This window comes from Myodes glareolus, chromosome X (genome assembly GCF_982192425.1).
Source record: "Myodes glareolus chromosome X, mMyoGla1.1, whole genome shotgun sequence".
In the NCBI taxonomy this organism is placed as follows: Eukaryota; Metazoa; Chordata; class Mammalia; order Rodentia; family Cricetidae; genus Myodes; species Myodes glareolus.
Genome location: NC_142053.1, coordinates 16,272,425 through 16,293,185, shown reverse-complemented (window position 1 = coordinate 16,293,185; position 20,761 = coordinate 16,272,425). Strand labels below are relative to the sequence as shown.

Here is a 20,761-nt window from a genome sequence, read left to right as displayed (position 1 = left end):
ACCAAGACCAGCTGGACTGGGAGTGATGGAGCATGTGATCAAAATGGACACTCTGAACATGGCTGGCAATGAAGACTTACTGAGAAGCCAAGGGCAATGGCACTGGGTTTTTATTCTACTGCATGGACTGACTTTGTGGGAGCCTGGTTTGTTTGGATGCTCACCTTTATAGACTTGTATGAATGGGGGAGGACCTTGGACTTCCCACGGGGCAGGGAACCCTGACTGCTCTTAAGACTAGAGAGGGAGGAGGAAGTGGGGAGGGGAAGGGAAAATGGAGATGGGGAAGAGGTGGAAATTTTTAATAAATAAATAAATTAATTAAAATTTAAAAAAACAAAAAAAGAATTGAGGCTTATTACTAGGCACTGGAGAAGAGGGAAAAAAGCAACATTCAAATTCTTCCTTGATTAGAAATTCTTAATCGATATTGATTATAGACAATACAATTGTGGGCATAGGGCACTGTAGAAATTAAATAATTCTGTGGCCTCCTATCTTGAGTACACATTAACTTCTGCCATTTTGATTTGCAAGGCCTTCAGCATTGGTCATTTGCACACACCCTCTCAAGTGGTTGCTGTTGCTTTAGTCACGCTAGAGGCTCACCTAGTACCTTTCATGTGCTAGGCAAGCATTTTACCACCAAGCACAGGCCCAGCACTTTTCTAAAGACAGGAGCTTTCTAAGTGTCCAAGCTGCCTGCAAACTCAAAAGCCTCTGCTTCTGGCTCTTAAATGAAATTACGCAAATAGTGGGAGAAGTCCTGATGTATTTGGTCAAAGAGATATGGGAATGAATCACTCGGGCTACTTTTCTTGCTTGACAATTTATAACTTAAATTGATAGAATATATTCAGTAGTAGGGCTCAGTAAACTGATAAAATATATTTGGAGTTAAGATGTGGTAAAAGAAAAATAAGTGCTTTTTCCTAACATGAGAGAAATTGAACTGACAGGATCCTATATGTCCTTTGGTGATTTATTCATTGCATGTGCTTCAGTACAAATTTTTGAAGAGAACTTCAAGATCTCAGTGAATTTGTAAAAGATGTAAGTATAATTCTGACCCATCTAAACAGAAACAGTGAAGAATGACTCAGGGAGACTGCTAGGCACTTCAACACTAAGAGGAGACCCAATTAGTTCCACCTTGGTTATGTAGAATAGAAATATTTTACAGTCTGAGGTTCTTGGAGAAAGGAGACATTGAAAGGAGTAGAAGGTGCCAGAGCCTGTCAATTTTTTTCTTTATATTTATTTTTTGGTTTTTCGAGACAGGATTTCTCTGTAGTTTTTGGAGTCTGTCCTGGAACTGGAACTGTTCTGGAACTGGACTCGAACTCACAGAGATCTGTCTGCCTATGCCTCCCAAGTGCTGGGATTAAAGGTGCGTGTCACCGCTGCCTGGCCTGTTGATTTTTGAAAGAAGAGAGTGACCTCCTGAGCCTGTCATAGATACGTGGTCTCCTGCTCAAATGTAGGTCTCCTCTAAAAGGAACATCACAACTTTTTTTGGTCAATTATAATACAAAATACAATGGAAACTTTAATATTTATAAACAGAAGATAATGATGTGGCTGCTCTGACAATGAATTGAACCAGGTGCTAGGAATCAGGATGAAAATGCAACTTAATCAATTTTTCCAGCCAGCTTGTTGGCAGTGCCTGGAAGCTCCCATGAAGAAATCAGCCTTTGAAGGAACACTGCTAACTTTAAACTCCATATAAAACACACAAAATGTGTACTATCTCTGAGGACCTTAGTAGACATCTTTGAGTCTTTGTAGTTTTGTGTCCTGATGGATTTTTGTTGCCTTTTCTTTGGGAGAGTAGCGTTACAAACCAGCTGAATTGTCAAGAATGGAAGCAACTCAAACAATGAGTAAGAAGTCATCACATTCTCTATCATTGAAAAACACTCACCTCCAACAAGTCTAGATCCATGTAATTCCTCACAATGGCCTTCAATGCTCCCTCCTACACATAGAAAGAAGGGAATTTTTATTCACCATCTGATATAGCCTCTACGTGAGCTGACGGTGGAACCCAAGGAATATATAAGACTCTTTCAATCATCAAATAATGGAACATGTTCTGCTTTGCTATTCTGAGTTTATGATAATGAGCTACAACATGATATGATAATGTTCTCTATAGTTTAAGTGATGACAAAGGAATATTCACCTCATGTGGCCATTTTAGTGACATAGTTTTGCAAAGCTGGGTAGAAAAACGGAAAGGAACTGAAAAGCACAACTTAATTCAAAGGATTACCAAGTGACTCCTTTAGGCTGGTATGTCTAAATCATTGTTTTCTGGCTCAGAATCAAACACTGACTCTGTCATTGTTTCTAAGCTGTGGTCCCATGACCACAAAATTAATTCACTAAACCACCAAGTCTAATTTCCCTTAAGTGCAAAATAAAAAGGATAAAGATAGCTCATGTAGATCTGCTGTGGGGATTAAAGGGTGAAAGTACAGTACTCAGCAACTATCAACTGCTAATATAATTTCCATTGTCTTCCTTATATCAGATCTCTTATTTCGCACATTCATTCATTGATTTGAAACATGTTTCCTGAGCACCTGATCCTATAGGATCCTACAACACAGAAGTGAATAGAGCCAGCAACCTGTATTTTTGAACTTTGTGTTCCAGTAAGAATGGCAATGGAAAAAATTAATAAACAGATTTTTAAAGCCAGATTATTACATTTTCAGGAAAAGCCAACCATAGCTAAAGGAGTAGAATGTAATAAAAGCTTGCTTGCTTGCTCATTCATTCATTCATTCATTCATTCGTTTTTAAGGATACAATACCACATGTACTAAAAGCAAACAAGCAGGTGGTCAGATAACTAGAAAGTCTAGGTGTCTGGGAAAGTATATAGCAATGGTTATTGAACACACAAAAGAAAATGAAAAAGAAAACTTGAAATCTAAAAGAAAACTTGAAACTAACACTTGGGAGGCTTAGAAAGGAAAGAAGAGGCTCAGGAGTTTTACTATTCAAAAAAAATTCAGAAAAGACCAGGTGTCAGGAAGTAACAGTGTTCACAGCCACCCAAAGAGCCTCAATAGCTCCATGACACATCCACTGGGGTGAGAGATTACCCAGGAATAGGAAAGCTGGACGTTCAGCAGAATGAAGGCAGAGAGGTGGTAATCACCAACCCGTCCAACCATCTTCATCAGAGGGAGTGAAAGGAGACAGCCACTGTACACAGGTAAAACCTTGTGTGGTTCTCCCAAGAGCAGGGGAAAGGCATCCCCAAAGCCAGTGGGCACAAGCCCTTCAGCATCACCAATGCAAGAACATTATGTCACTCAAAAGTTTCATAAAATGGCATGCCAAAGTAGAGCTAGCTCACTGAAGATAATATTTGAGCTGAGACCTGAGAATTCAGTATGTCTGGCTATTAGGCCAGCTATTTTCCTCCTAATTCAATCATCTAGGCAATTGTTGTACCATGATCCCATAACTCTCAATTCTAAGGCACAGGTCATATGTCTTTTTTCCCCTGGTGTTCATGTGCTGGTTGCCCAGGGATGTGCAATTACGCTGACAGCATTGCACCAAGGCAGGCAAAAGTCTCATTTGCAGCCTAGCTAAAAAATCTTGAATGTTAACGTTTGGCAGATCGTTATTCTACCTGCCCATCCCTGAAGAATAAACCCTTACCTTTTCCCTGCTCCTTCTCCTCTAAATATAGACACCTGCTTTACTGAGGTGCTTTCTAACAAGGGGGCTGCTCGGCTCCACATTTCATTTATCAGTCAAGTTGGATAAAACAATAGAGTTAGTTCCTGCTTCCCCAAGGAATGACAGCCAGCCAGTCAGTAAAGCACAGGGTGAGCCCTGGGAAAACAACTTAGCTCATCTTAGTTAAGGGATTGGGGATAACAGGGAGTTTCCTCAACTCCCTCCACTTCCTGAGATGGTACAGCACATCCTCCATTAAGATAGACTCTAATAGAAGGACATTATGACCTACCTCAGGCACTTTTCTGTAAACACCTCCTCCCTTGTCACTAGTAAACAAAGACGACATAAGCTGTTAATAAGACCGTGGGCTGGAAAGAGAACAGGGAGTTTGAAATGCAGGCTGCAGCTGGAGTTGAAATAATTCAGCCTTCGGAGGGAGAACAGAAGTTGATTCCAAATACCTAGTGTCTAGATTCTGCATTTCTGACACCAAAAGGACTGAGTGTACGAAGATCATGTGGTCTTCTCACTTGCTGCCCCATCCCTGTGCTTGAATGAGCATGAACCTGAACACTATTTTTGGATAGAGGGCATACCCCTGAGCATGCTTCTAGAGAGTAAGGATGGGGTTGTGCTTGATTCTCTGATTTAGGCCATTCCACTGAACTATGCTTTTGTGATTTCATTATGGAATCCATCTTATTAATGAATCGTGTGTGGTTAGAAGCTCATTAGAATCTTTCCCTTGTAGAATTTAAAACCTAAACATTTATCAAATGTCAAATGCCAAAAGTTGATTAGAAAGTCATCCTGCTATGCTAGCCAAAACATTAAAGGTTTTGTCAGAGTCTTGGGGTTAAAATAAAGTGCATATAGAAGCTACAGAAAGAAAACCATTGGCCAAAACGGCAATAACATCAATCCTTTGGAATGGTAGTATGGATTTCCTGATCTTCAGATAGATAGATAGATAGATAGATAGATAGATAGATAGATAGATAGATAGATAGATAGATAGACAGACAGACAGATAGACATATATATGTCATCCAATGAGCATTTCAAATAAGGAAGCTGCTTTCCACATAAAAGATCTTAGTTGCAATCTCATTTTTTATCATTCATTATTTGGATCACTTTGAAGGCAGTGTATCTTTTCCGTGGACCCTTAAGCTTTCCTTCCTATAACAGGTAAAGTGAGACCTGTGTAACAATGTGAAAACTACTTCAAGTCACCATGACCAGAGTCACTGTGTGCTGCAGGAGCTAATCCTATCTGTAGAGTTCTGACTTCTCCAACTCAAACCACACAGGTATTATTCTGCTTTGTTACTGAGTCACATTTGGCGTGGTGCTGGATCTTGAAGTGCTATTGCTGCTGAAGTGTAGTAGCAAACTACTCGTAACATCTGCCCTTGGTGGAAGCAATTGTTTTATTTCAAATTCTGTGATGGAGTGTTCATTTTGTATATATATAACATGCTACATCAGCTATTTCATTTAATCTTTACAACTACACTATTATTATTCATTAATTATCCGCATTTTATAAAGGATGAAATACATAGAAGGCACTGGAATTTGAACATGCATCCTCTACGCCACGCTGAATGCTATTCCAGGAAACTTACTGCAGGAAAAAATGAATAGGTTGGTTTGATGAAGTTTCTGAGTTTCTAATTGTCTTAAATTGGATTTCTTCTGTAACTTAAAGATGCAATATCCTTGAATAAGAAGAATTTTGCTGTCTTGATTTCCTGATCCCTGGAGCCTAGATATAAGAATAGTACTGCCAGAGCTCCTAGCACTGCTCTCAGCCGGAGCAGGAGGCTTGTGAGTAGGTGTAGGAGAGAAAGAAACAGGCCCAGAGTGGAGCAAGTACTAATTACGTTAGGGTCTGCGCCCCTCCTAGTTGAGAACTATTTCAAATACAGGGAGAGGTGAATATGGCAGCTGAACCACAGCAATCTCCTGGCCATGAGACTGAGTGACAAATCAATGGCTGCTTCCTTGCATCCCTGAATTGATTCAGTACCACTCCACCCAAAAGTCAAATTTATTCATGTAAGACTCAGGGAGTTAAACACAGGTTCTGATTATCAGAGACATCAAATAGGAAGACATTGTTTTGGAACTTTGTACTAATGTGGCAGAGTCAATGACAGGTCTTGTGCCTACAGGGCTAGCAAGTTATTAGAAGAGCAAATTATTAGTGTGGTAGTTTGATGGGGAAGCTCAGCCAATCACATCTGGCTAGGGTGTGGCCGCCTGGAGTCCAGGTAGATAAACAGGGACTGGAGAGATGGGGGCTGGAGAGATGACTCAGAGGTTAAGAGAACTGACTGCTGTTCCAGAGGTCCTGAGTTCAAACGGGTCAGGCGAGCACCGCACAAAGCACCTACCTCCCCTGTTTATCTACCTGGGCTCCAGGTGGCCACACCCTAGCCAGATGTGATTGGCTGAGCTTCCCCATCAGTAGTTAGTATAACTTACTAGCAAGGAGGTGTTAGATAGGTACTATAAGTCCTTCGAACTCTATTTTCTGCATCAACAAAACAAAGAAAATATACATTTTCACACTTTGTCCCTGAGAGTTAAATTAGAACACTTACTAAAGTGAAAGAAAATATTATTTGAACATATTAATGGGTATTTGGTAGGTGAGTATGTGGATTAGCATCCACGTGGATAACATCCATGTGCCCCAGGAAGACTGGGTTTTAAAATTCGGGTTACCACATACAAAACTCTTATACCATTAACTTCCTGTCTTGCCATGAACTCTCAAAGATGTTTAAGATGCCCTATAGACAGCTCAGGGCAGGTTAAGGTCACCAGGTTGCCCAAAGGAGTTATTCTAGACTAGAAGTTCATTCATTCTGAGTGTATAGAGACAAGATCCATCTAAAAACCATACATCTTGCTGAATTTGCCTAAGGTTGTGTCATGAATCTTCTTTGGGGTTTAGGAGTCAGAGTCAAGGTAGAATGGCCCCAAGCAAACTACTGCCCATGGCTTTCATTCATGATCAGGTAGGTGATTTATTTTACTACCAGCAGAATCCTGCAAAACTGTCTGACAAGACCTGCCACTAAAAATAAAATAGTACATTTAAGAAGGTACAAAGGAAACCAAACTCTCAGAACATGTAACAAGACCCCCTACTACATGAATAAAACAAATCAGGGTGCTGGGAGGTGAGTCCGTGGGAGAAGCATTTGCTATAAAAGCACAAGAACCTGGACTTGAGTCCCCAGTACCCAGACAAAAATTCGGGCACTGCTATGCATTCCTGGAGCTCCAAGACTAGAGAAAGAGGCAGTAGGTTCAAAAAACCTCCTGGAAAGACCAGAATAGACTAAACGGTAAGATTCCAGTTCAGTAAATCTTTCCAGGGGCAATGAGATGGATAGCAATCATGGAAGACACCTGTTGTTCTATCTGCTCTCTAAGTGCATGTGCACATAAGTGCATGTGCACATACTCATGTGCATGTACCAAACAGATTATATATATATATATATATCTCACATATAATGAATGAATGAGTGAGTGAATGAGTAAAGAAAACACAGATGCATCACAGCCAGGTGCATTAATGCATGCACAGTGATAATCTAGGGGATAACTCAGGTGGGTGGTAGCTTCTAGTCAAACCTGAATCTAGGCTACATTTCAAGATCCTAACTCAAACAAACACAAACAAACAACAAACAACAAACTAAACAATTGGATCCACAGTTTAAAAGAACGTCCAAATGACTGTCCCTTCTACAGAAGAAGTCACTTTAAATTCTGAGTTCATCTTTCTTTGGTCCAGAAAGCTATGAGATTTCTTAATCTTAGCTAAAGTCAAGCTGAAGGCAACACATCATGCTGTAATAAATACAGCTAGAGAAATAGACTTTCGCTCCATGGAAATACAAGGGAATATCTACTATCATTTTTTAAGCTTAGCCTCTACACACATGACCTAGATTTATCTGAAAGTCTTTCAGGAGATTTTGAAAACAATTTTAAATATCACTTCACAGTATACACTGTCAGGTCCTTGTTCCAGAAATACTGTATAACAGGTATGCCTGTGTCAAACCAAATCCCCGGTGTTTCTCCACTCTCATTTCCTGCCACATTTTATGTCATTCTTTCAACATGTGGGGATACTTTTTTGTTGAGTCTCCGTAGCACATATTTTCTCTTGCATCACAAAAAATTAACCACTGACCTGTATGCTTCATCCAGTAATCGTTACTGTAAACTTGTCAGTTCAAGAATTGCATTTTCCTAAGATCTATTTGCTCTGAGACACCCAGAATAAAACCTTGTCCCAGGAGTTACTTGGAAACGATTGTTATATTTTAATGGATACATAAATGTCCCAAGCACAGTCTGACAGAACATCTTCTTCCATCTTCCAGGGAGAAAAAGGAAGAAAGACTGATGGCATCCTGGATTCTTGAGCAAACAGCTTCCGACTCTTGGAGACTAGTTTTTTCATATATCCCAGGAGAAGAAGCATTTTGTAAAAATGTTTGCAGCTGACATAAAAAAAATACTAGCCCAGACAACTTGTGACCACAAACCTATAATTCTTTTTAAACCATTCTATTTATGATGACAAACAGAGATTGATTAATTCAAGGTTGATGAATGGGTAGTTTTATCTCTCTAATCTGTCTTCTTCGTCTTTTGCTGAGGATACATAATTTACCGATGCCATAATGTTTCCATGACAATTTACATTTTGAACTTTTCACAATCATTTTCCTTTTGAATTTCAGCATACTAAACAAGAGTTGGATTCACATGGGAGACAGAAAAAGAATGAACCATGGAGATGTTAAAGGTCACTCTTCAAATGAGAGGCTGATTTGAGAACAGAACACTGACTTTAGAGACTTGGCCTCTGAAGACATAATGATCAGCAAGCCAGCTATCCATACTAAAGAAATAAAATTGTGTGCAAAGTAAAGTAAGAAGCTTCTCAAACCATATATGCTTCACTTAATGTACTTTAAGATAGTCTGTTAGGCAGGCAAGTTTAATGTCACATGTTTGTCTAACAACAGAGATCTCATATTTGAAGTCTCACTCCTAGGTTGTGTTGAGCTTTCCACTGAAGTCTCCATGGGCTGTGTGTATATAACACTTCAGCAGCTTCCAGAACAACAGCACCAACAAGAGCTCTGCACATGAATCCGGAAGAGGACAGTCTCATTCTTCCTCTGACTGCACCCAGTACCCGTCCTTGACATTTTATCAAAGCCAGCTTCTTGCTCTTGTGCTGTTCTTGTACGAAGAGAAAACAATTCCCTAACGAAGGCAGCTCATTCGAACCCATAGCAATAAACTGAAAACACAGTTTCATTATGTCTCAGAGACATTTGCAACCAGACAGCATCATTCCCCTTTTAGGAACAGGCCCTTTGTTATGATTTTGTTCTCTTGCACCTCGTAAGAAAAAGACTTCTCCTATTTAGACACCCCAATTATAGTTGGGATACTGTTAGACCTGTGAAAATCTGATGAATTAAGTTACCCAGAATTACAACAAATGAGACAAAAAGAGGAAAGAAAAAAATTATACATTGAACAGGGAACATTTAAAAATCAGCACTAACAAAAAATGACATTATTTGATCAATTTTGCCATCTCTTAATGATTGGGACGATTCAGCAGCTTGTTTTTGGTCTAGTGCAAAGATAAGAATCCAAGAAGAAGTAACTTAATGGAAACAACATGTCTTCACTGCAGGACCAAATCCAGACCAAGCCTGAGGAAGGGCTCTCACTGCTAGGCTGTTAGTTTTATTTGTACTGTGCTTCAGCCAGGTGAGCTAATGCCTCGTTAATGAGAGCAGGGCCACCACTGAGATAATTTCTCTTCTTCTAAATCTCAAAAATAAAGAAAATACAAAAAGCCACAGAAAAAATCCTCTATGTCTTTGACAAATTCCTTCACTAATTAGAAATCAATCACAGTTCCCTTTAGAAAAACTACCTTCCTGACTCCCACTGGGAGAGCTCTCCACCCTCCCCTCCTACTGCTCCTTTGTACACCAATCAGTCAAGCACTAAGATCTAGGAAAAAGGGACAGTGCCCAGATGTTTCTATGTACTTCTGCCTCAGAGCAGCCATCATTTCTCATACATGCCTTTCAGCTCCATCCTATTCGATGAATACTCCAATCACCATCATTTTACAGCCACCCCACAGTGTACAATTAGCTCCCTGGATCTATCCTACTCCCTCCATGGCTAAAAGACGGAGGCAGCAAGACTGGTGCATCCATGATGCAAGATACCCTTATAACTGTGAGTGTCAGGCGAACACAGTGAGCGCTCTCAAAGCCATGATTGATTTCCAAAGGTTTGTAGAAGCCAGGAACTTACTACTGGTTCTCATTCCCTCTTGGATCCTCACTTTCCCCTTATAAACAGAAAAACTAAAGCAAAGAACATTATCTTTTCTATTTAATTTATTTTGATTTTTTCATGACAGGGTTTCTCTATGTAACAACCCCTGCTGTTCTGAAACTTCCGCTATTTGTGAAGAGACACTGTAACCAGAGCAATTTACTTAAAAAATCATTTAATTGGGGGCTTGCTTACAGTTTCAAAGGGTAAGTCCATGACATTCATGTTAAGGATCATGGTAGCAAGCAAACAAGAAAGATGTTAGAATAGTATCTGAGAGACTACATCTCATCCACAAGTTGGAAGACAGAGAGAAGGGGGGGGGGTGGAGAAAAAGGGAGAGAGAGGCTGAGATACTGCACACGCCTTGGGCTTTTGAAACCTCAGAGCCCCTCCCCCCGGTGACACAGTGTCACAACAACTCCATCAAGGTCATGCCTCCTGATCCTTCCCCAAATAGTCTGAGCAGCTAGGGACCAAGTGTTCAAAGATATGAAAGATATGAACGTGAAAGATATATCTACGATTCTCATCCAAATTTCCAGAATAGTCCTCCTGAAACAATCTTACAAATAAACCACTTGGACTCAAATCTTGACTTCAAGTCTACTTCAAGGAGAAGCCAAATTAAAGTCTTATCACTCTTTCTCCCATCATCATTATCAGACAAAATATATTTAGTAGAAACTGGTTCTGTTCATCTCAGCTCTTTTTCCATGCTTGAAATTTTTCCTTGAAATAATTCAAACACACACACACACACACACACACACACACACATACACACACACACACACACACACACACACACATATATATGTATATATATATATATATATATATATATATATATATATATATATATTTCTTACTTAGGTACAGAGTTCAGCCATACTCTCCACATCACAGTATCAGAAGCCAGAAATGCAGTGATGTTTTCATTTCCATGTACCTCAATATTGTCCATCATTTTGTTCATGACTAATGGGGAAGCAAAGCGATGGTACTTACTGACAGATTAAAGCCTCATTACCAGCTTCTGTCTTATTGCCATCCATTGTTGGAAGTAATCTACGAGTGAGGAATCCCAAATACTCAAGACTTTAAGCTAACTAGTCCATGAACTTCTGTCTGTTATGTTTAACAATTCCCATACACATATTTTAAAGAAATTAAGGCACTTCTGTGGACACAGTTCTGGAGGGTGGTGTAAAGGGAAGGCCTGCATTCTGATAGACTACCATCAGAAGTGCACAGCAACAAGTGGAGCAAGTGGGGAAAGTCTACTATCTAGTGAATCATAAATTCCTTCTTCTGATCATGACAAATATACCACTAAGAGAAACATAAAAACAAAAGAGGCAGAAAAAAATCATTTTTCCTATAAACTGAATGCTTTTTTAAGAAAAAAAAAGCTACACCAATTTCTTTTAGAGACAGGAACACTTATTTGCATGAAAATAAAAGAATATGCAGAAGTTCACATAGTGGATTAGTAGCCAAGACTGGAGCACAGGTGAAATCCTAACTTCTATACCGAAGTTCCTTCTAATATATAAGATTATTTTTGAATTCAGAGGTAGGAAATAAAAAATAATACGTTTTATTAGAAAGTTAACTTCATATAATGATTTTTCAATAACACTGTTAATTATAAAAAGCAATTGTGAGAGCAGTATTATCTTGAAAACTAAATAAACTGCTATGCGAACACAGGTATGTCTTGACACTACCTGTTGTTGTTATGGACTGAATATTCATGTCCCTAAAGAGAGCCATTATGTTGTATAGTATTATCCCCTGACAGTGTAATGGTATTAGGAGGTGGTACCTTTGCGAGGTGATTAGGATTAGATAATTTCAAGGGACTGGGGATCCAAGAAACGATGGGTGTCCACACAAGGAGAGAAGAGACTGGATTTCTTCTCTCTAGTTTGTGAAGGTGGATAAGCAAGAAGATACACATCTGTGATGAGGAAAAGAGTCCTTGCCGTTTCTCGAACATGCTTTCATGTAATTCTTGGGTTGTTATCCTCCAAAAGTATGACAAATAAAAGCATGTTCATTACTTAAGCCATGTCATATATGGCATTTTGTTATACTAGCCCAAACCAACTAAACACTCAGATTTTACACTGAGAATATGAAATATCAGTCAATAGAATTTACTCTTTTATTACTTATAGTAAATCCTAGACAGTGGTTCATTTCTGAACAGTTGCTTCCAGTATATTAATTATGTTTTGTGCTTTTCTGGAATTTGGGTTTTAGATTCCTTTTTCAAGTTGCTTTGATCTGAGCATATTTTGGTTCAGGCAGCATGAAAGTGTATGTGTCAGATCCCACAGGTCGCCATGACATAAGAGCAGGTTTTCAGCTCTTTAATTAAAAATAGACTTTTTACTTTGTGATGGCAATCAAAGTCTAGGAGCAGCAGGAACTGACTAGAAAAGGAGCCCCCTGTCCCCTCATTCAGCGTGTGAACCATTTTCCTGAGTTATGATGAGACTGTAAGTAATAAAGATGATTGCTTCATCTGGAAAAAGACACTGTGGGTAATTTTATAAAGCCTCACCCTGGATTGAACACGTGTCTGTATGGTAGGAGAGCAGAATCATAATTCCGACACATTTGAGATAAAAACTGTAAAAAAATATCGACACACTTCACTTCTTCCCTCATCATATCTGCACATTTTTTCTATTATTTTCATAGAGCTATTGAATTTCGACAATCTATAAAGGAAAATCTAACACAATTAAACTGAAAATATGTAAAAAATAAAAATATGTCCATTAGAAAGACATGAAGAGATGACTTTACTATGCACATATTAGTTTAGCAAACAAATAAGTACTAACTGTAAATACATAGCTCTAATAAATCAGTTTTAAAAATAGTTTCCTAACTTCATGAAACTGAACAAATCAAATGAGAAACAGTTTTCAGGAAATTAGGGCCTTCTCACATACTATCTTAATAATCTTAAAAATAGAAGAGGTACAACCAAACAGGAAGATAGCTTTTGTAGGACCTTCTAACCATAAAAGTATATTTGCTATACAACCCCAAAACTGGACTTTTGGAGATTTACCCCAGAGAAATGAAATGTTGATTTTTAATTTTAATTTTTATTGATTCTATGTGGATTTCATATCATTACTTCAATCCTACTCATTTCCCGCCCCTGCAACTTCCCCCCAGTAAAATAAAATTAAAGAAAAATGTCATCTTGGAAGCTATAGTGTGTCACAGTGAGTCACACAGTATATACCCTTAGTCCATAAATCTTTACTTGCAAATGTTCCTTGCAATGAGTCATTGGTTTGGTTCAAGGGCTCCGGCTTATGTTACATTATGAATACTGGATCCTCACTGGGACTCCTCTTCGATATCATGTTGCTGCTCTGTGTTCTGGAGGTCCTGTATTTTTGAATCTGCAGGTCTGGTCCCTTCATATGCTCTAGAAGCTCATAGATGGGATGGGTGCTGGGCTGGGCCAACTCATAGCCCTGAATCTGGACCTTGGTGGTAGCTGAGCTGGTCAGCCTGCCAGCTCTCCTACACCCTCACCACCAGTGCACGTTTTCCACCACTGCCCCTGCTAACTCACCTAATGCCATAGGTAAAAGGGGCAGGACCAATACTCCTGTTCTCACACCCTCACCCTCTGAGCCAGCTCACTAGCAAGAGCAGGGGTGTGCAGCCTGCAAACAAGGTGAGCTCTATTATGCTCTCTAGGTGAGTGTAGGGTATGTTCTAGGAAGGGGTTAGGGGGAAGGGCATCTCTCAGTCACCCACGTCACTCACTGCTTGGCAGATGAAGGATGTGGCCAATTCTTTGGCTCTCATCCCTTCAGGACTGGCTCCCCCCACACCAGATCCTGGGCAAGGTGTCGGGGCCATGGTCCTGAGTGTTGCAGTCAGTGAGGAGCAGGGCTAACTCTCCTAAGTGTTGTAGCCAGTGAGGGGTGGGGTCAACTCTATGCAACCCTTGGATATCAATGGGGTCCCAGGTGGCAGTCCAGACAAGGGATATTCCCATCACTTTTGGTGATAACATGGGCCATGGACATTGACACAGAACCCTGTGGTTGAATGGCTATGGACCCAGACATGGCGCTCAGTGGCAGAGCAAGCCAGATTTCACCTTGGCCTCAGGTAACTTTGCAAGCATCTCACATCATGCCGTGCCTGTCTACACTCCCTTCTCCAGACCCGACTGTCTTCACAGTGCTCAGGCTGCTCTGCTTCTCTTTCTCTACCTTCTCTCCACCCCATACTTCCACGTCTTAGTGGTTCCAGGAGGGTCATGCATTGGGTGGGATCTCTGGGTGTCATCTTCCTGCCCACTCTGTGTGCCTGTGGGAAAATCTCTGGATGCCTTCAAGTATTTTTCCAACCCAAAGCTTCCTAAGGGATGAAATCTCTGGCCAAAATAAGATACAGCTTGGTAAAACTGTAATTCAACATGGGGTCATCCAGTCTCGTGGTTTCACTGCCAACACAACCAACTAGAGAGATTCAGACATCGTCCAATGACGAGATGCAATTAACATGTTCAGTTAATTGTGGCTCTCCATTCTGTAGGAACTGCTTTTCTTCCTGGACTAGGATGCAACTCTGGGAGTCACAGTGACTCTCATGGCAGGTGACTGGTTTTCCCAAAGAAAGAAGGCATAAGTCCACTAGCACTGGTGTTTGCTACTGGCTTCATTTTTAGGCAAACTAATTCATCTTTTCTAGAAGCACAAGAACAGCAACCCCTTTCGGGTTTCTGGTTTCACTTCATAGTGCTCAAACCATTCTTTTTCCATTTCTACACCTCCTATTTGCTCCCTTCTTTCTCTCCCATGATTCCAACATCTACTTACTCACTTCCCACCTCCCCCAGCCAGGTATGGTTATGGTGTTCTCTCTGCTCTTCTGGTTAGAATCTCTTTCTTTTTTTAAATTATAAACTGTTTGGTCTATTAGCTCAGGTTTATTATTAAATAGCTCTTATAACTTAAAATAACCCATAATTTTTATCTATGATTAGCCATGTGGCTTGGTAACTATTCTTTTTTTTAAATTGTTTTTATTGAGCTATATATTTTCTCCACTTCCCTTCTACCCTCTCCCAATATCCTCATGCTCCAAATTTACTCAGTAGATCTTATATTTTTCTACTTCCCATGTAGATTAGATCTGTGTGTATCTCTTACAGTCCTCTTTTTTTGTCTAGGTTCTCTGGGATTGTGAATTGTAGGCTGGTTTTTCTTTGTTTTATGTCTAAAAGCCATTTATAAGTGAGTACATATTAGGCAAAAATCAACTCTGAGATACCATCTTATACCTGAAAGAATGACCAGGACCAAAAACACTGATGAAAACTTATGCTGAAGAGGATGTGGGGTAAAGGGAACACTCCTCCTTTGATGGTGGGGGTGAAAACTTGTACAACCACTCTGGAAATCAGTCTGGCAGTTTCTCAGAAAATTGAGAATCAGCCTACCTCAGGATCCAGCAATACCACTCTTGGGCATATACCCAAAGCATGCTCAATCATACTACAAGGACATGTATTCAACCTATGTTCATAGCAGCATTATTTGTCATAGCCAGAACCTGAAAACAACCCAAATGTCCCTTGATAGAAGAATGGATAAGGAAAATGTGGTGTATTTACACAATGGAGTACTACACAGCAGAAAAAATAATGACATCTTGAAATTTGTGGGCAAATGGATGAATCTAGAAAACATCATATTGAGTGAGGCAACCCAGACCCAGAATCTGCTCTTTGATGATCCCAATCATGGTCCTTTGGGGCTCTAGTCCTGCTGTTTTGCCATTGTTTACAGCTTCTTCTCTTAGGAGATATCCTCACTTGGTCCCTTCTCACCAGGCTAGAGGAGAAACATTGAGGCCCTGGCTGAGGATACAGCCACGTCAGCCACCAACAAGAGCCCAGAGCATGGTACTCATGCCTCCTGTAGCTGCCAGTGTCATTTTGATTTTTGATGACTTAATTTTAAAGCCATAATTAATTCTAAATGTCATTCTATTAGAGAATACAAAATTTGAATTGGCTTCATAGAAATTATTTGGAGGGAAATAATCAATCATAAAAAGTTTCATTTTATATAGTTTCTTTTATCTAATATTTGCAAAAGAATATCATTGAGATAGAGAACACACAACATTCTAGAGATTAAAGAAGAAAGGAGGGGTGAGAATATACTAACAATGGAGCATCATACATATAATGAAATATAGTTACCTGTGAAAAACCACATGCAAATAACCAGATGAATGGATGCATAACTGGAAATTTTCAATGCTTTTGACACTGCACTATTGTTATAAAAGCTGTTAATATTGGTAGAAGCTGCACAAAAGGACACAGGAATTCCCTGTATTGTTCTTTGAAACTATCTGTGAATTTGTAATTATCAATTAAAAAGGGAAGAGCAGATTGGATGGAAATCAGGCAAAATGTTCACTTTTGTTTTGATCTTATTGGTAGACATGTAAACTGCTGACTTAAATTGTTTTTTGATTATAATAAATAATAAAGGTAATTTAAAACACACTTAGTTTTTCCTAGGTTATCTCACAGATCTGTTTTTAGTTCTATGCTAATTGTGTAACTGTGTTCTGGGCATCACAAGAATTGTTGTGCAGAAATCAAATCATCTGAGATTGTCCACACAAGACCTTCAGAAGATTTGGTCCATTAATATTCCCTCATATTAAGGGAGGTAGGATTAGAAGGCCTATAAGGTGGCACAGAAAGCTTCAATGAGACAATATGGAAGGAGCTGAAAGAGGCTCCATCACTACATGATGGTATATATATAACTAACAACTATTTAAAGTGGTAAAGGATTATTCCTCAATAAATTATCCATGTTCTTATACATAACCCCAGAAACTCATGGGATTCCTAAGCTACATGCTTTACACTCAGCACTTAGACAAATTACCATAACTCATTTTAGAAGGTTAAAGATTAAATGAAATTATCTATATACAATTCTCAGTATGATGTTAAGTAAACACTTGAAAATTACCTATGATTCATATTCACATTCCAAACCATAAGGTTTTTGCTTACATCAGAAGTAATCACTACTGATCATGACATTTTACCCCAAAGTGCTCTAAAGGGAATTGGAAGTCATAAAAAAATGAAATGAGTAAGAATATTCATCTATTCATTGGCACTACTATGTAAAAACTGCAATATAGACTCAAATATGTAAAGGTTTCCTGTTATAGCATATTTATTATCCCCTTTTACATTCTTAGTTTTAAGTGACATTATTATTGGGTTATGTAGTGTAGGAGATGCTACTTTGTATTTCTTTAGAACAAACCATCCACGGATACTTTCGCATCCCCATTATTGGAAATCTCTTTGGTATTTCTGAATTTCAGATGTAAAGAGCCCTTGAAGTTGTAGTTTCTCCACGTGTCTTTTTGGTTTCAGATGAAGAACCGTATCTTGTGATTTATAAGAGATTTTATATTTATAGGTCAGCTTGATTGCAATCTTGTACAGAGATGTGAATACACTTGATAGTATTTCAAGTATCGTTCTATCAAGTCTCATAATTCTACTCATGGTGCACTTTTCCCACAATAGATATTTGGCTGCATTCTGCCCTAGTTCTGCACTGTGCTAGGCACCAGAGGGGAATTTTTTAAATTACTAAATAGAAGGATGAACACTTCAAGAGACCTGAGAATTCACTAGAGATGATAAAACCCATAAAGCAGGCCAAGAATAATCTCATGGACCTCAAAAATGATAGAAAACTATTATTATCATTTTTTCTCATTTTAAGTTTATATTTAAGGAAATCAGTAGCTCATTTTGCTATTCTTACACTCCAAATAAAACTTTCCAAAAATACCACCTTCTATTTCTGAAAACATTCCAGTGCTTTTGTCATAACTAATAAATCTAAATTAGAGATTACTAGGTATGCAGAAGACAAACAAGGTTAACTCTCAATATATCAGGTTTATTTCCAAGACAACAAGTGGACTTCTAGAGTTATCAGTTTCAGTCTTTAATACACTAAATTTTACATCTCGAATTATGATAGTACCAGAGGTTCTGATCACTGTGAAGGCAATATAACCTACTTCACAGTGGCCTTCATAGGACTATGAAAGCCTTATTCAGAAGGAGGCTATTCTCCATGTATCTCATCCCCTCATGTCAATGAATGAGCATAGAAAAGCAAATTCTATGTCTTCAACATTTATCTTTAGAGGCATGGTCTTCAAAACATCTTAATCATCACACCTGGACTTTCATGCTTATCTCTGAAAGCAGCTTCCATATATTCACTTGCTATAATCTCCTAGACTTCCATATGGACCCTCACCTCTAACAAGAGTACCATCATTTATGTAGTTATATACTGTTGAGTTCAACATCCACATTTTGTCTCTCCCTATTTATATAACCAACATGAGATTTGTCCTCAAGTCCTGCTAATTTAGGTTCTAAATATGTATAAGTGTCTTGCTTCCTTTTCTTTCTATTGCTGTTATAAAGACAACAATCATGGAATATCTTTCAGCTCAGAGTCCATCATAAAAGGAACACACAACAGGAACTCAAGTAGGGCAGAAGGTGAAGCAGAAAAATAAAGAGTAATGCTACTTACTGACTTGTTCAGCCTGCTTTCTTACACAACACAGAACTACCTGCCCAGGAGTGCGGCTGCCTGCAAGTGGATGCCCCATAATCATTAATTCAAAAACGACCCCACAGATTTGTCTATAGGTCAGTTGATCCCTCTTCCCAGCCTGGCTTGTGTTCAACTGACAAAAACACTAATCAGCACATATCCACTGCTCACACACAGACTTTCATAATGTGAGTTAATATCTTACTTGACTTTATTACTAGAATGGTGCTTAGATGATATGTGGCTAAGTTTTCTGTACCCATCAACTCATGCTCAATATGAGGAGCACAGTCTCTGGACTATAGAAGCATATGTGTATATACATATATACGCATACATACATGTGTGTATATGTTTATATGTGAGGAATGGAACTCAAAATATCACACTTGGAGGCAGGCACATTTACCATCTTTGTTTTCAACATTATTATAGTATTATAAACTCTTAGGATCAATTTGCAATTATTTCATATTTAGTTCTCCACCCTTTATACCCATGATGAGAAAGGGCATACTCCTAGTCCATCTAGGGCAAGAAGGAAACAATCAATAAATTAAGCCCCAGTGGAATGGGAAAGGCTCATTTATTTCCAAAACCAAATCCATTTTTTTTTCAGTACTGCTAACTTACTAAAGGATCAAACAGAATACATTTTACTATATGATCAAAACAGAAGGATGATTCACTGACTTTTCCAGGTTATACTACATCAGTTGATGAGCTGGTACAATCCTGTGGACACCATCTTGCACAGCTCCACTCAGTGACATGCTGGCAGCCAGACAAGTTACCCCATGAGCTCACTGCAATAGTGCTGGACTATTCTCTACTGCCTTTGTTGTTGCCCATTTTTACTCCTGGATTGTGTCAAATGGGGCTAGCTTTCCAGACTGCTCATTATTCACCAACTCATATTTCTTTTGAAAAAATCAGACGACTCTTGACTACCTTTTCTTCTTTCATCTCGGCAAGGGCGCAGCTCTAGCACCATGGGTCTTCGGCACAGTTCTCAACAGAATGCTGAGCTCTTTCCTGTCTCTGGATTTTTGTACTTGCTGTGTTCTCTACATGGAATGTTTTGCATTAGATAAGTGCATATCTAGTTACTTCTTATCATTCAGATGTCAGCTCAAATGTCACTTCTTTTATTTAAAGGAACACAGTCCTTTCTAACACTTTGGGTGCTCTTTTGCCCATTACCAGGGCATTCTGTCTCTAGTGGCATCATTATCTTTGCATTCCTAGATTGATCAAGGCAGGAAAAGATAACCACATGGAAACTTTGATATTAGAATTTCTAACCCTTTGCTGATGAAAAGCTTCCTTTGATTTTCCCGGAGTTCTAGGATGTAGTGAAGAGAGAATGCATTAGTCAGTTCCCTTTTGATTGCAAATGGCAAAACCCCATAAAATTCTCTTTAGCAACAATGGAACTTTATTAGTTCATTAATGGAATGTCCAAGAGGGTATGTTGGTCTTAACCATGACAAGATAAGAGGTTTCAAACAATATCTGAAATAGTCTTCCTCTTCTCTGTAACTAGGCTTTGCTTTTCTCTTTGTTAGCTTTTTTTTTTTTTTGCTATTGTTGTTGTCTTTGGTTTTGCTTTTGTGAAGCCATCCCCCATGACAGGATACAGAATCACTAAGCTCAATACAAGGAAAAGAACAGTGAACAAAAATATATGCTCTCTGTTCTCTGGAAGGTGGTATGGTAAATGATGAGCGGTCTAGGCATTTATCCTTGTCTAACACAATAAAAGAATACAGTTGACAACAAATCAAGCAATAGCAAAATAGACATGTGCAAACACAGAAATAGGAAAGGTTAATTTCAGGTTGTAAAAAGTACTATTTAATATACCCTTAGGACACATTGGTCAAAACTTTCCACATATTTATTTTTATTCTACCTGATCTTTCCAGAGCAGCTATTCT

At 38.9% G+C, this 20,761-nt stretch overlaps 1 protein-coding gene across 3 annotated transcripts in view; it reads right to left on the bottom strand.

The window, feature by feature from the left end:
• Nucleotides 1–20,761, bottom strand: part of Fgf13 (fibroblast growth factor 13) — a 508,789-nt gene that overhangs the window by 276,357 nt on the left and 211,671 nt on the right. The window contains exon 1 of one of the 3 annotated variants that reach the window (XM_085684757.2): nt 1,928–1,947. The exons of the other annotated variants lie outside the window; for them this stretch is intronic. The gene's annotated coding sequence lies outside the window, so the exon portion shown is untranslated. Of the gene's footprint in view, nt 1–1,927; nt 1,948–20,761 lie in introns of those variants that run through there. 3 annotated transcript variants of the gene reach the window in all.